Source organism: Lonchura striata, chromosome 3, assembly GCF_046129695.1.
Source record: "Lonchura striata isolate bLonStr1 chromosome 3, bLonStr1.mat, whole genome shotgun sequence".
Classification (NCBI taxonomy): Eukaryota; Metazoa; Chordata; class Aves; order Passeriformes; family Estrildidae; genus Lonchura; species Lonchura striata.
In genome coordinates this window covers 17,536,891-17,551,360 of record NC_134605.1, presented here as the reverse complement: position 1 = coordinate 17,551,360, position 14,470 = coordinate 17,536,891, and positions in this window count along the sequence as shown.

The following is a 14,470-nucleotide window of genomic DNA, read 5'->3' as shown; positions in this document are numbered from 1 at the left end:
TCCCCACGCAACACACACATCCCACGATGAGCATCTGGAAAAGTTAAAAGAGGGCAGCACCGGTTCCCAGCCGCAAGAAGCTGCCTGGAGGTCCATAATCCATAGGTTGTCCCTGGCAGCTTTAGCTCTGCCCGCTGCCGGGGGGTGCGGAGGAAGCGGCCGCGCTTCCAGCGCTCTCCGCGCGGCTGTTCCGCGCCCTTCTCCCGCAGGCGGAGCTGCTCCGCCGCTCTCCCCGGCCGCGGCCCTCCCTGGCGGCCGGGCGTGCCCGAGCCCCGAGGTCACCGGCGGGGCCCGGACCCGCCGCGCCGGGGCTGTCGCGGGTGGCACCGGACGTGCCCCCGCCGCCATTGGCGGGAGCGCCCTGGAATTCCATGACGCCAGGCGGGGCGGGGCGCGCGGCTGTCCCGGCCCCGGCGCTGCCCCCTCCCACCGCGAGCCCGTGCTTTCCTCCGGGAGCTCGGCGGCCGAGCCAGCTCCCGTGTCTCCTGGAGGACCGCAGCGCTGCTCCCGCCCTGCCGCTGGCAGCTCTGCCTGGTTTCAAACGTATGAGGAAAGCCGCAGGCAGGACTACAGGGTATTGTCTGCCCAGTGCCCACAGCGGAACACAGGGAAAGCCCAGAGAAGGAAAAGCTATTCCAGTATTATCAGGTTTTGCACCTTCGTTTCGTCCTCGCTGATTAATGCCATTAAACCCGTGCTTTTCCAGGGCTGCAGGAACAGGTACGGCCCTTTGAGCTTTACCACAAATGCTATTTGAGTGCCTACAGAACAGCACAGAAAGAGCTGGCCCAACTCTAAAAAGACTTCAGACGCTCATCTTTCACTGGCAGCACCGATAAGCCTTTGCTCCTCCTTTCCAAAGGCCTTTATCTCTGCAGACCACAGGCATCTTCCACCCTAAGGCATCCATAAGCGGCCATGAAGAAATCTAACCTAATGAGATTCCACTGGTTTAGCCGGCAATAACACGCCAAGGACAACTGCAGTACTTCATCCTCACCCAGCGTAACCACCGCTGCTGCAAACGTGGCCAGATTGCTACGGGAAAGAAGATTAGGGTGGAAAACGGCTGGTGCAGATTGGAGCCAAAGACTCAAATGATAATGAATAGAAAAGAGGAACATTCAAATCAGATGTTGTTTTCAGCACCTTTCACAGAAAGTAGACAGCCCTCATTCAGCAAAAAGAGGCAGATTTCCTGCTTGTACTCTTTTTACACCTTCGGGCTGTCCAAGTAGCAGACATTTTTCAAAATAATCTCTTTCACCTTTCTCTTGTTGGGAAACTCTCATCTTGCCTGGGAGACTGTGGGCAGAGGAACGAAGGCATTTAATCCATCAAGATACATTAATTGCAACTATTATATAAACCTAAAAACACTGTAACAAAATGTTACTCAAAAAAAAAACCCAAACCAAACAAAACAAGCAAAACTAACACGCTGTTGGTTTGGTCCTTTCCAAATAGCTACTAGTCAGCTTCCAATGCCAGCGTAATGCACTGGCCCAATTGGAGGGAGAGCTACCAGATCAACCCCAGTGACATCAGAGACTGCAGGAACATCTACAAACAACTGCAGCAGCTGCTTCCCTTTGCTACAGCACACATTACAAGCCAAATAAAACACAGCAGAGCAGATGAAGTTTGCCTTTTTTGAAGTTAACAGGACCAAAAAAGAAAAAAATAAAGGGAGTCTAGAGTGTTATCAGAGTATGGTTGTTTTCAAGCAACACTGCAGGTAATCTTTCAGAATCATTTGAAAAAGGTTTCCCACTACAAAAGACAGGCACAGTTTGTCACCAAACTCCAAAGGGTCTTTGATCAAAGAAGAAATATTTCTTTCCCAGACCCAATTCTCCCTTCCTGTTCTCAATCAGATCCATCTTCCTTCTTTAAATTGTTGAACCTCCAACCAACCGTTGCACTCCAGATCTGCAAGTTCTCACCTATTCCCTGCCCCAGCTCCCAGTTCCTTACTTCATATTCCCTACACACCTCTTTGACTCAATGTATTTGCTCAGACAGTTGCATTTTTCTCTTATTTCTGTTTGTTTTTTTCCCCTATCTCTATCTTTCATCCTCTTGATTCTGATGCCAAACAGTTCCCACCTTCCCCTAGTTTTTCAGCCAGCCGCAGTCCCATACCTGCTGTGTTCCCTTCTGCAGCTCCCAGGCTGGACAGCCTTTCCTAGCCAATTTCAATTCCATCCTTAAAAAACATTGGACTGTGTTGCTTCATCCTCACTCCAGTCCTGGCAGGCCTGCCACCCAGTTTGTGATTATGGCTTCTATGCACTTACAATTTCTCCTGGAAATTAAAGTTAAATGTCAGTACAAAATGCTCACAAGCTTTAAAACTATCTTCCTCTTAAAATACATTTTGATAGGATTAAAATATTTGTAGCCTTAACTTAGCATTAACAGTACATTTGGTGGAGATTTAAACATATTCCTAAATAATCATCTACATAAAAGACAAAAATACACATTTGGTGTTTTTTCCTAGGAAGTTACTAGGGTTGGCAATCATTGGCAGTTGTTAAGGAAAATATAAGTCACCTAAAAACCTCAAAACGAGTTACAATAATCTTGTCTCTGTGTAAATAGCTTTCTATTAGTATTTGTTTTGAAGGTTTCTATGTCATGGGTTTGTAGAGCACAGAAGTTACAGCACAGTAACAGCAGCCATTGTACTGCATAGCTGTTTGATATGCTGGGTTGCCCATCACATAGGACACCTTCCTATCCTTTGGAATATTTCTATTCCCTGTCAATGCAGACACCAAAAGTACACTGGCCAGAACTAGCAGCTGTGTAGTACACCCATCTTTAGAGATTGGCACCTACTGGAAACACAGATAAGTTGTTGTGTAGTAGCAGTAGTAGTAGACACAGCTTTTCCCTCACTTTTATCATGTCTTTTAATAGTGTCTTTTGCCTTTTGCAGTTCTCTGAAATGCTTCACATATATCAGACATTATGGCCCCACTGTTCAAAGAAAACTCTTCTACAAGAGTTTACTTTTAAGCAACTCTCAAGCTCCATGGGTTCCTGGGGAGGATTCATAGTTTTTAATTTATGCCTATAAAAGAAGTGTATCCCTGAAAACTGAGCCCAAAGTCTCCCTGTTTAAATAACAATGGAACTGTACATGTGCCACACAAAAAATTTATTGGAATTCCTGGGTTCTTCAGGAAAGCTTAAAAGAGACAGCTACTTAAAAATGCAAAATCATCAGTCCTGACATCCAAAGTCCAAAGGCACTTCTTTTCACACTTTGTGCATCACATACGGCCAAGGGATTCAGGACAACCTACTTTGGTGACATAGTGCATTTTTCTAATGTCTCATAACCCAAATGCAGTAATTCTGGTTTCTTCTCCAAACCTTTTTTGCTAATTAACACTGTTTCAATGGAAAAAATTTCCCAAAAATATTGCAAGGACAAAGTTCTAAAAGAATGAAAATAAGCCTACAATAATTCAGATAATAAGATTCAGGACTTTTGTATTTTGCTTCTCTTTTTGGATTGGCACTAATTTTTAGGAGGCTTGGTGAGTTTGACTTGCAGGATCTTCTCCTACAAAGACTTACCAAGCTCCTACTTTCACCGAGTATATGCCTGCTTTTATATAGGGACTCCTGGCTCTAATTCCTTATGTATCATCCAGGATTCTCTTATTATAATCTCATTTGTATAGCCCATTATTAACACACATCACTGCTGGAACTCATCTCTCATCCTTCTAATAAGGTCCCACAGAACATGAAAGAGTAAATAACATTACATAAAATAGTGCTAATTCTTTCTTTTCTGTGGTCTAGTGAGTTTCTTCTGGTGGAAAGAGTCATAAAAATCCTGTATGAGCACCCTATAATGACATCCTGAAACTCCATTCCTATTCCTATCTAGTTTGCTTATTTGTTTGTTCATAATAGCCTTTTAGATATGCTTAATATTTTAGTATACTTTCTAATAGAAAGTAAAAAAATCTCCATTGCCTTTTGAAGACTGGAAGTTAAAAATATCTTTAATTGCCTGATCCAGAGCTAAGAACAGTTCCAGGTACATACATTGCATTGTAGCTGTTACCACAGTCTTCATTTCTTCTTATCAGCTTTGAAGGACTAGCATGCAACAGTTCAGTATCTTAAGGTGGAAACAGGACTAGCAATATCATGCCAAAAAAAGCAGTATTCCTATTACACTGTCACTATAAAAAATCTCCTTGTCAGGAAAACTTCAGCTTCTTATTGACTTCTCTAAGCTTATGCCCAGTCTTCTTCTATTTCTTGGGACAGTATTATGCTTTATTCTTAGATACTGCCAGTTTGGAGTGTACTAAAGGGTTAAGTGAAACAGAAACCAAGTCCTAGGACCCGATAGGGAATAGGGCACAACAGATAATCGTGAAGCTATTGTACAGCCCTGCCAAAGCCTGGAAATTGTATGCTATGACAAGGAGTATCTGTGATTTTTTAGATTAAGTATGATCAAATGTGATAACATATTTCAGAGATATTATGTGAAATTTAATTCTAGAAATATGTTAAAGGCATTGTGTGAAAGGACTGGTGGACAAGTAAAAAAAAAGGGAGTTTTCCCTCTGTAATGATAATGCAAGAATCTGAAATTTACTGTAGCTGCCTGAGTTAGTTTGCATTGACAGACACATTTCAAGTGGGTTTTTGCAGAATTTTCTGCAGAACAGGGAAGAACAATTGTTCTGGGGAATATTTCTTCCCGATGTTACAGCATAATAAAATTATTTAACTGATTTTAGCTCTCCTGGCTCTTCACACATGACTAAGTTAGGATAACAACCTTTGCTGTCTTTTGAAGCATTGTATTGTACTGTGGAAGGAATTGGGTAGCCCATGGTTTTCTAACAGAAACTACTGCAAAATCTTTTATTTCCAGTACTTCTGTGTTATGCGTTCATTAAAACTGCCAAGGAGAAACAACCAGCACAAGCTCTAATTGGTTCCCAAATAAGATCCCTACTACAAGTACACTGATTTCCTAGGAGCTCCTGTTGTAGAAGAATTCCAGCAGGCTGATTTGCTCCAAGGCTCACACCTGCTGGAAAAGAAACCCCTGCAGGCTTGCATTAGGGAGGGGAAAAGAAGGCTCACTCTTTCCCACCACCCATTAGGCTCCCGTTGGCTTCATTCTGCAGCATTGTTCTTGTAAAGGATGCCTTTTCACACACTGATGCAGGCTCCGGCCCCTGCTGACACTGCCTTGAAAGGCTCTGAGAGCTACTATACTTGACAGAACTAAAAGATAATATTATTTATTTCATTTCTTTGCTCAGTGGGGTAATCACATGAGATATGAATCTCTTCTTCATGGGGCTCTGGGGATAGCAGGCAGAATGAAACTCAGCTACTCTTTAGTACAATGCAAACAGCACAGACCGAAGTACTCAGGCTCCAACAGCAAACAGCAGACCAAAATAACAGTTATGGCATCCTATATCTTAATTTATTTGGAACAATATTCTGTAGGCTGGTTGCTTTCAAAATAAATCTGCTTGTTCCTCATAAAAACCTAAGACTGTCTTGAAATGGCATTGATGCTTCATAAGCCTCATTTGTGATGCTTCCTCAAGCCTCAGCTGAGGAAGGGTCTCAAAAATGAAAATACTATTCTGAGGTCTGGCTCTAAGACAGCTGAGAAGTGTTCTGACATGTTCCATCTTTCTTAGCAAGTATTCCCAAATCTCAAAACCCACTTCTGGAGAAAGTGGTCTCCTGAGAGCAGAAAAGGGAGAGGGAAGATGGAGTAGCAGACATTATATCTTAAAGCATCAGCAAAGAACATGAAGTTATTTTCAGTCTTATGAGACTACAGAGCTCTGGGGGTTTTCAAAGAAATGAAAGCTTCCTATTTTCCCAACATTCTTTGTAAGTTACACACTCTGTAGACTCTATCTTTCTGTACCATATTTTTAGATTATTTTTCTTCATTTCTCCTCCTCTTCTTCTCAAATTCACATCTCACAAAGCATCACAGTATGAAAATGCAGCTGCTATTGAGAACAGCACTTTATAGTAGCACTTCTCATTAGTTTCCTAATGCTCAGAAACTTCTGCAACACAGTTCATGTACAAGCCTACTGAAGAACAATTTGCCCTGACTACTTAGTGTTCAGTATCCACAATTCCAGCAGAGAATAAAAGGATTAACAGATATTCACTTCTGGAAATGAGGCCTAGTGTGCCTCTGACTGCATACCCACACGTGGGTACCCTAATGTGAGGCTGTTTTTTAAAAACTCCTTTTAAGTGCCCTGAGAGCTGCTTTCACATCACAAGGAAGAAAGTGCCAGAGCCAGAATTAGAAGTTCCTGTCTCCCAAACACACTCTGACCACACATCTCTTGTGTCAGAGAAGGGGGCCGGAAGCAAGGGTGCACAGGAACGATGTGGCAATAGGTGGTTCCTTCTGATCAAACGGTGCCTGTCAAGCCTCACTTGCTTTGGGAGTGCCACAAAGCTGCTTTCATGGGGCCCAGCTGCCTTAAAGGAGTCCAAGGATCATTGGTGACAAGAAGGATTTTTCAGGCAGCACCAGTTCGTTATATATGACTTGTATGTCTTAGTTGCTGACAAAATTCCCTCTTAAGTTTTACAGTGAGACTGGGGAGTTTTACCAAAAGTCAGACAAGTGATAACATCAAAATCTCATCTTTTGTTTTTGAATTCTAAAGAAAGTGTCAGCCAGTTGTGTTTGCAGGCACAAGCTTGATCCCCTAACAACTCCAAACTCATCAAAACAAGCAACAGAAGGTAAATGAGAATGCACAAATTTAGCATGTGCTAACATTGCATGATTCTGGCAAACCTTACGTTCTGTGGGGACTCACTACAACTTCTGCATGCTAAGTCTTGGCACTACAACTTACAGTGTAAAAGTGATGTTAAAATACAAGCCACAGCCTGGGCAACTAAAGTGGAGAACATCAGGTGGATTAAACATAGACCGCAGGGCACAGATCTCAGGACAGAGAAAGAGAAGAAGCATTTGAAACCTCAGCAGTGAAGAACCACAGGAAAGGCTGCCAGCCTGTTTCCCCTGGGCTACAAGGCTTCCAGTCACAGTTTTCATGTTGGCTCTGTGTCCCACATTCAGCAGAGGGGCTGTGCTTATGCAGGATAAACCCCCACTGCGAGAAGGAGTAATTTATCAGATGCTACTGAAGTTGACATTACACACTTCATTCCATCTTGAAGTTACACCTTTGGCCTAGCCCTGACCCCCAAAAGACAGCAAGCATTCCTGGGAGTCACTGTCACTTCCCCCTGCTAAAAGCACACAGCACCCTTCTCCCGTGGTGCACTGAGGGACAAGCTGGCTGTCTGGCAGTCCTGAATTTTGGGATGTGGCTCAGAGGGCCCAGAAGATTGTTCCTGACACATCTGCAATATTTAAGGTTCTTGGTTCTGAGAAGCACAGGGTCACCTGTAGAACCTTTATGGACAAAGGGCCACCTGCACAAACCAGGAGTGAACACAAGTTGGAGCCATGCCCAGGTCTGCAGATGTGGGAGGTACGACTGCCATGAAGGCTTCTCCTGACAAACTGTTCTGGTAACTTCCTGATACAAAAGAACATGAGGGAGGAAAAAAAAAAACCCACAACAAAACAACCATCATCAACAAGATTTTCCAACTGTGACTTTCACACACTGGCAAGAACTTCTTCACAGCCCTGGTTGAGAAACAACCAATCTGGCATATTCTGACACGACATCGCTTCTAGGCCAGAGCCCAAGTCAGACAGGAACATAAAGGAACAAAGGCACAGCTGTATCATCATCATGTTCCTAATATTGAAATATAACCATGTGAGGACATGATTTTTCCAGGCCTCACATACATATGACTTAAGAAAGATCCTCAAGGGGCATAGTGAGCTGTATTACAAATTCCTCATAGATGACACATAATTACCTCTGTTTTGGAAAGGATTAGAAGAAGCACTGGAGGGGAATCCAACCAGTGGTATTCCCTGAACATCACAATAAGAATTTAATTTCAATTGCATGGGTGCAAAAAGATACTGTGTAAAGAAAATGGCAAATTACTCCAATATCAAATCAACAAGAAGCTACACATGTCTGTAATCCTATAATGTCAGTATTCTCCAACTCAAACTTATGGTATAGAACAACAACAAAAAAAAACCCACACATTTTCCCTAAATCAATATTTGTATGTTTTTTCCTAAGAGAAACAAATACAAATCTGAATGTGTTATTATTAATTTGTAGGTCCTCAGCAAGCTGGCAGAACATTCTTTACACAAGAAGATGAATATTACTACTACAAGAATGTTGTCTAAGTGGGACTTATATGATCCAGTCAAAAGACAACAATGTCAAACTCAGCACCCAAAAAATGAGGCCTCTCTCCACTACAGACTGGATCCTTAACTTGGGGCATCGCTCCCTCAAAACAGTGGACCCTTGAGAATTTACACTAGCTGAGGATCTGACTCATAACACTTGATCAAAGGTAAAATGATCAGTGTCACCATCTGCTTTAAACAGGATTTATGAACATCACCATACCACAGACTGCCAAGCACATGGTATCTCTACTGAACATAACCCAAAATGAGGGCTTACCCACACTGCTTGAAATTTCTGTTTTTTTAGAGCACACCTGTCCTGTGTGCTCTCCCTTTTGTTGCTGTCCTCTTTTCCTCTTTCTGTTTCTTTGTAGTCTCTTCAGGTAAACTGAAAGCAGGCAGACGTGGGTGGGGTAGTATAATTTGGGAGCTCCTCCCAGTTACTGGAAATGCAACTTCAGTTCTAGCAAGGAACATTTCCAAATCAGTTTTCATCTCAGTTGAAAAACAAATGAGGATACCTGGTTTGATTTTTTTTTTTTTTTTTTTTTTTTCCTTCAGCTGATCATTTCAAGAAGAGTGTAACTTTGGTCTAATTATTGCAGACAGTGTCATGATGGGAGGAAAAGTCCACATTGCAAAGCCATAAAATGTTCACTCTCTCCTGTTTCTTAAAAACTTTAAGGTATAAGGGTCCAACAGAAAATAGAGATGTACCTTGCATAGTAGACACATTTCATACCTTATGCTTACTCTTACCTTTGGATTTTTATGAAGTTGTCAAACACACAGGTGATAATTAGAAAACTAGAATCCAGTCCCTACACAGAGATTCAGTAATTAAGCAGTGTCTCTGCAAGCTGTAATTAAAAGCTTCATTAGAAAGAGAGCAAAAGTAAAGAGGCAGAGAACTGGTTTTGGTATTATTTTCCTATAAAATATACTGTTCACTACAAGTGACCCATTCAGCACTGTCTAGCTGTATTTGGTTAAAATGAACCAGAGCAGACCAAATCTAGGCAGACTAGCAAAGCAGAGAAAACACAGGGTTAAGGAATTCTTAGAACCAAGTGCTACCTTCTACAATGTTACCTGGGTGTCTAATTAATCAATTCATTTCAAACTGTTGCTGCCAAATTTCAAATTGCTATTAATAACACAAACAAGTCTGACTGTGCTGATGGTATTTATGGCCAAACAAAGAAGCACCTTGGTTTCTCAGGCTCCTCACATATGCATGTGTAGAGTAGTGCATGTTTCTCCTCTGAAAGAACTCACAGTTTAAATATGCCTGAATAGGATGGAGACAAAGGTGTTAGGTACAATATAGGGACCAATATGGGGGTAAAACTGCGTTTAGAGTTACCTTAAAATCTTGATTATCTCTTGATTATCTGCACTAGTAACAACTATGGGCTGTAAGAATAAAGAAATCCAGCTAATTGCCCCAGACTTGTTCGGAGATTGAAATCCAGGCATTCCCTGTGAGACAATAAGAATATTAAACAGCAGCTATTGCATTCATACAATGGATAAGTAATATTTCTATTCCTCCCTCACCTGCTCCCATCCCAGTATCAGGTATCTTAACACTTTCTCTCCCCATTGCACCAATGACACAGAAACTGAAGCAACTGACTATTGACATTTGTCAGGAAACTGCTCTTGCAAATATCAGCTTAGATTCATTACACTTAATTAAGTTTTTGTCAAACAGTATGATATGTCAAACAGTATCATATTGTCTGAAGTAAGAAGTGTTCCCTCATGTCATACAGCCTCTTAGTTATTGTCCTAAGAACACACACACAGAGGTTTATTTTCATCCTGTCCTCATCCTCCATATAAAAATAATATGAAAGCATGCAGCACATTTAATTGCAAGTAACTTATGTGGAATTTACCCTTTGGGATACCATTAAAATGTAAAAGAAAATATATCCACATGATCCAGTTCCATATATTTATGATAGTACATGACTGACTGCATAGCAGACAAAACCCCCCACTCTTAAAGGATGTGTTTTCAAATTTTGTAACTGACCTCAGTGGGCAAAATTCACTTTTGTTAATATCTCTGAACACTTAGAATATCCTAAAAAGAACATATGCATGTGTTTCATACTTTTAGTGAAGTCTTCCATCCTTTCTCTTCCCTGTGTCTGGGAGCATTTTTAGAAGTGAAAAAGACTGAATACTTACCAGAACAACTCTTGACCCATCCTTGATAATCTGGGCCCCTACTGAACAACTGATTTTGTGTTCTTTACTCCCACAAGCATCTTTCAGATTAGAAGACAAGGGCCAGCAAGTACCTTACACTTTCCTCATTACAGTCTTGGATAATGTGATCCTGGTCTTGACAGACCATGAAAAAACACTGGGAAGCATTGATACCACCATTAAAATGGAATACACTGGAGGAAACAATGAGGGTGAATGAATGAGCAAGTGAATGAATAGCATTATTATGACAAAAACACATCTGATGGTTCCAGACAGACTGAAAAATCCATGTTTCATGTCAAATCAAGTAATAGATTTGAAGCAGATCACAGCTTGGTCTCCCACACTGCATCCTGCAGGCCACAGAAACCCACCTGCTATTTCCACTACATATGGATGAAATACAAAAAGGATGGGTGGCCTCATCTGCTAAATTATGTTAAGACGGCAGAAAGTTTTAAATTCTAGACTTGATCCTTTGACTGATTTGATAAGGTAGAATAACCAGTTTGTCTGAGTGTCACCACTGAAATAGTCAGAGTACTTACTTATCCCACAAGGATACTGTCAGGTTTAATTAATTATGTCTATGAAATCCTTTCTAAATGAAAAGTGGCAAGCATGATTTATTAACTAAGTCCAAAGCACCACTGCAGAATCAGAGAGTGTTCATTGTATTACCAAGAGAATAACATTTCTCATAAAATACATTTCAAATGGGAAATTATAATAACAGCCCTTTTGACTTATTTAGACTTTTCTGTGAGGAGCAAGGCAATAGACTTTTGACGAGTTCTAGGAATAGAAGCATAATCAAGAACAAGAGACACAGGAACACTCGCCCACTGACATGAACCAGCTAAATGGTGTTGCATAAATCCTGAGAGCAGGGTCTGCTGTAGGGCTGAGCTGGGAGAAAGCCACTCCTCTGCTTGTTAAATGCTGCTTGCTTGTAGTCTGACTATGTGCAAGGATCTGGACAAGTCTCATAGACACTCACCCATCCACAGACCCAGTACCGGGCAGAGAATGGCATTAGTAGCCCAAAACCACCTGTAAGGTGGTGATGTAGGAGCAACCTGTCAGCTCTCCTACTCTCAGGGTATCACAGCTCTAACTTCCCAGGCAGAATCCAGGTGTCAGAGTTAGAACTGACAGGTTGCTGTCATTGATGGACATCTCTCAGGATGCAAAGGGGCCTCTTTTTAGGTCCACTTTTCACTGAGATGATACAAAATCCCAGAGATAAAAGAATAGACTGAAACATTCAGAAAAGACACAGCTCAAACAACCTGTGGATTGCACTGATCCAGAACATCCACAGGGCAGTTCTGTGGCCCAACTCTTTCTTGGACAGCTCCACCTATTTGGCCTGTACTGGCAAGCTCCACACCCTCCATGCCAAGAACAGGAGTTTCAGAGGAGGAAATGATTCATGCCCTCAGAATGCAAGTGAAATCCCACAGATGAGAAGAAAATACTTATTCATCTGCATAAGTATATGTGCATACCTCACGTTCATCAATTACATTTCAATCAGACACCACAAATGAATAAAAATACCCCAAATCTGGTGGAATTTAACATTAGGTGGCATGACACAGATATGGCATGAAACAAGCACTACCACATGACTTAAAATACAACATCAACTGAATTTGGGCCTGATCCAGCAAAAAATAACCACGGGTTTTGCAGGCTACAAACACATAGGGTTTGAATGGCTCCACTGTGTCAACATGACACATAATTCAGAAATATCAACTTGTTGTAGCAAATAAAGACAGTAAGGGATTATCTGGACTGGATCATAATCCTTTACAAAAATATTTTAGCTAAAATTATAGTGTAAGAAATGGTGGGTGGTTTTTGATTTGTGAGTTGGCCAAGATAAACCCATTGGGAGATCCCCTTAATTAAGTTATTACTCATTTGTTTACATTTTGAAGTCTGCACTTCAAGTCATCTCTCTGCCTCTTTGTTTCCCAGCTTCCTCCTTCTTTATCACATCAGCTTAAGACAGCCAGGCATGAGAACCACTTATCCACGCTGGCACAGGGCTGGCCAGGCAGCACAGCTCTTCAGCAGGCTGAAAGGGTGGGACAGCCACATCACCAAACTTTTGGGAACAGCCAAGCAGCTCAGACACAGCCCCTATCTTTCTGAAAAAGCACTATGCTTAAGAGCTGAATTCAGGAGCCTACCTTGCTTGCTAAAAGGGATTTTCAGGGTGCCAGGTGCTACCCTGGCAGGGAAGCTCCCCCCTCAGGTGGGGACACACCTGAAGTGGGCAGATGACACTATGAGCAATAGTCCTTGCCCATGCTGCTATTAAACAAAAAGGCACTGCAGGAAACATTGTTATTTAGAGATAAAGTGACAGAGGTATCACACTGCAGGTCTCAGGGCAGTCCAACCACATCTTTGCTAGTGTTTGAAACAATTCCCACCAGAGACATCTGGGAGCAACCTGCCTTCAAATATCATCTATGTGGATGGTTATATTGAAGATGAAGACATGGAGGAGATCTGAAACCACCAAAGAGTACAACAGTTGCTCTGCCTGGATCACCATCATACCTCTGTACACATACTTTCCTGAACAGGAAGAGGTGGGATTTTCTTCCTTAACTAATTCTTCAGTCTCCTGCTTACAGGTAGTTATCATGTGTCATGAAGAGCTGACTGTGGACTCCCACTCCAGATCAACCTTCACTCTGATTTATACACATTATATGTGACTGCATAATTGAACCATAGAAAGGCTTGAGCTGGAAGGGATCTTAAAGATCATCTTGTTCCAAGCCCCTGCCATGGGCAGGGATACCACCCACTAGACCAGGTTGCTCAGAGCACCATCCAACCAGGCCATGAACACTTCCAGGGATGGGGCAGCCACAGTTTTTCTGGGCAGCCTGTGCCAGGGCCTCACCACCCTTAGTGTAAAGAACTCCTTCCTAACATCTAATCTAAATCTCTGCTCTGTTAGTTTTAAACCATCCCCCCTTATCCTATCACTATCTGTCTCTGCCTCTTTTCTATAAGCCTCTTTTAAGTACTCTAAGGCTGCTAACACGGCCTCCCCAGAGCCTGCTCTTCTCCAGGCTGAACTACTCCAGCTGTCTCAGCCTGTCCTCATAGCTGAGGTGCTCCAGCTCCACTGAGCATCTTCCCGGCCCTCCTCTGGATCCGCTCCAACAGGCTGCCTTTCTTGTGCCGAGATGAGCCGGGCACAGCCCTCCAGGTGGGATGTCATGGGAGGAAAGGGGGCGAAGCGCCTCCCTTGACCTGCCAGCTGCCCTTCTGATGCAACCCCGGATGGTGCTGGGGCTCCCGGACTGGAAGTAGACACTGCTGGCTCCTGTCCAGCCTTTCACCCACAAGAACCCCCAGTCCTCTGCAGGGCAGCTCCCAATGAATTTATCTCCCAGTCTGTCCTCCTATCTGGGATCACCCCGACCCAGGCACATCGCCCCCAGATACCCGAATTCAGGGCCTGTTCCCACCTCCCAAAACCGCGTGTGGGAGTGAACAAGGCGAAGAATGCGCAGAGACGAGTTCCATCGCCCTGCAAATCCTGGCTGCCCCTCTCGCCGCGTTTCCACACTGCGTGTTCCCGTCCCTCAGGGGGCCGAGCGCCCCGCTCCCCTCGCGCCCTGCGCCGCCGCCAGCGGCAGCCGCTGCTGGAAAGGCGCACAGCCCGGCGGGCCGCACGGATCCCGCGAATCGGAACGGCGGGGCGCCTTGGATTCGCCTCGGTGCGGTTCCATAAGGAGCCGCGAGCTGCGAACCGCGATAAAAACCGGCCGAGAGCGCCGGGCGGGGCTGAGGGGGCGGGGCGCGGCCCGAGCGCTTCCGCGGCACGTGACGGCGCGGGCCGCGGCC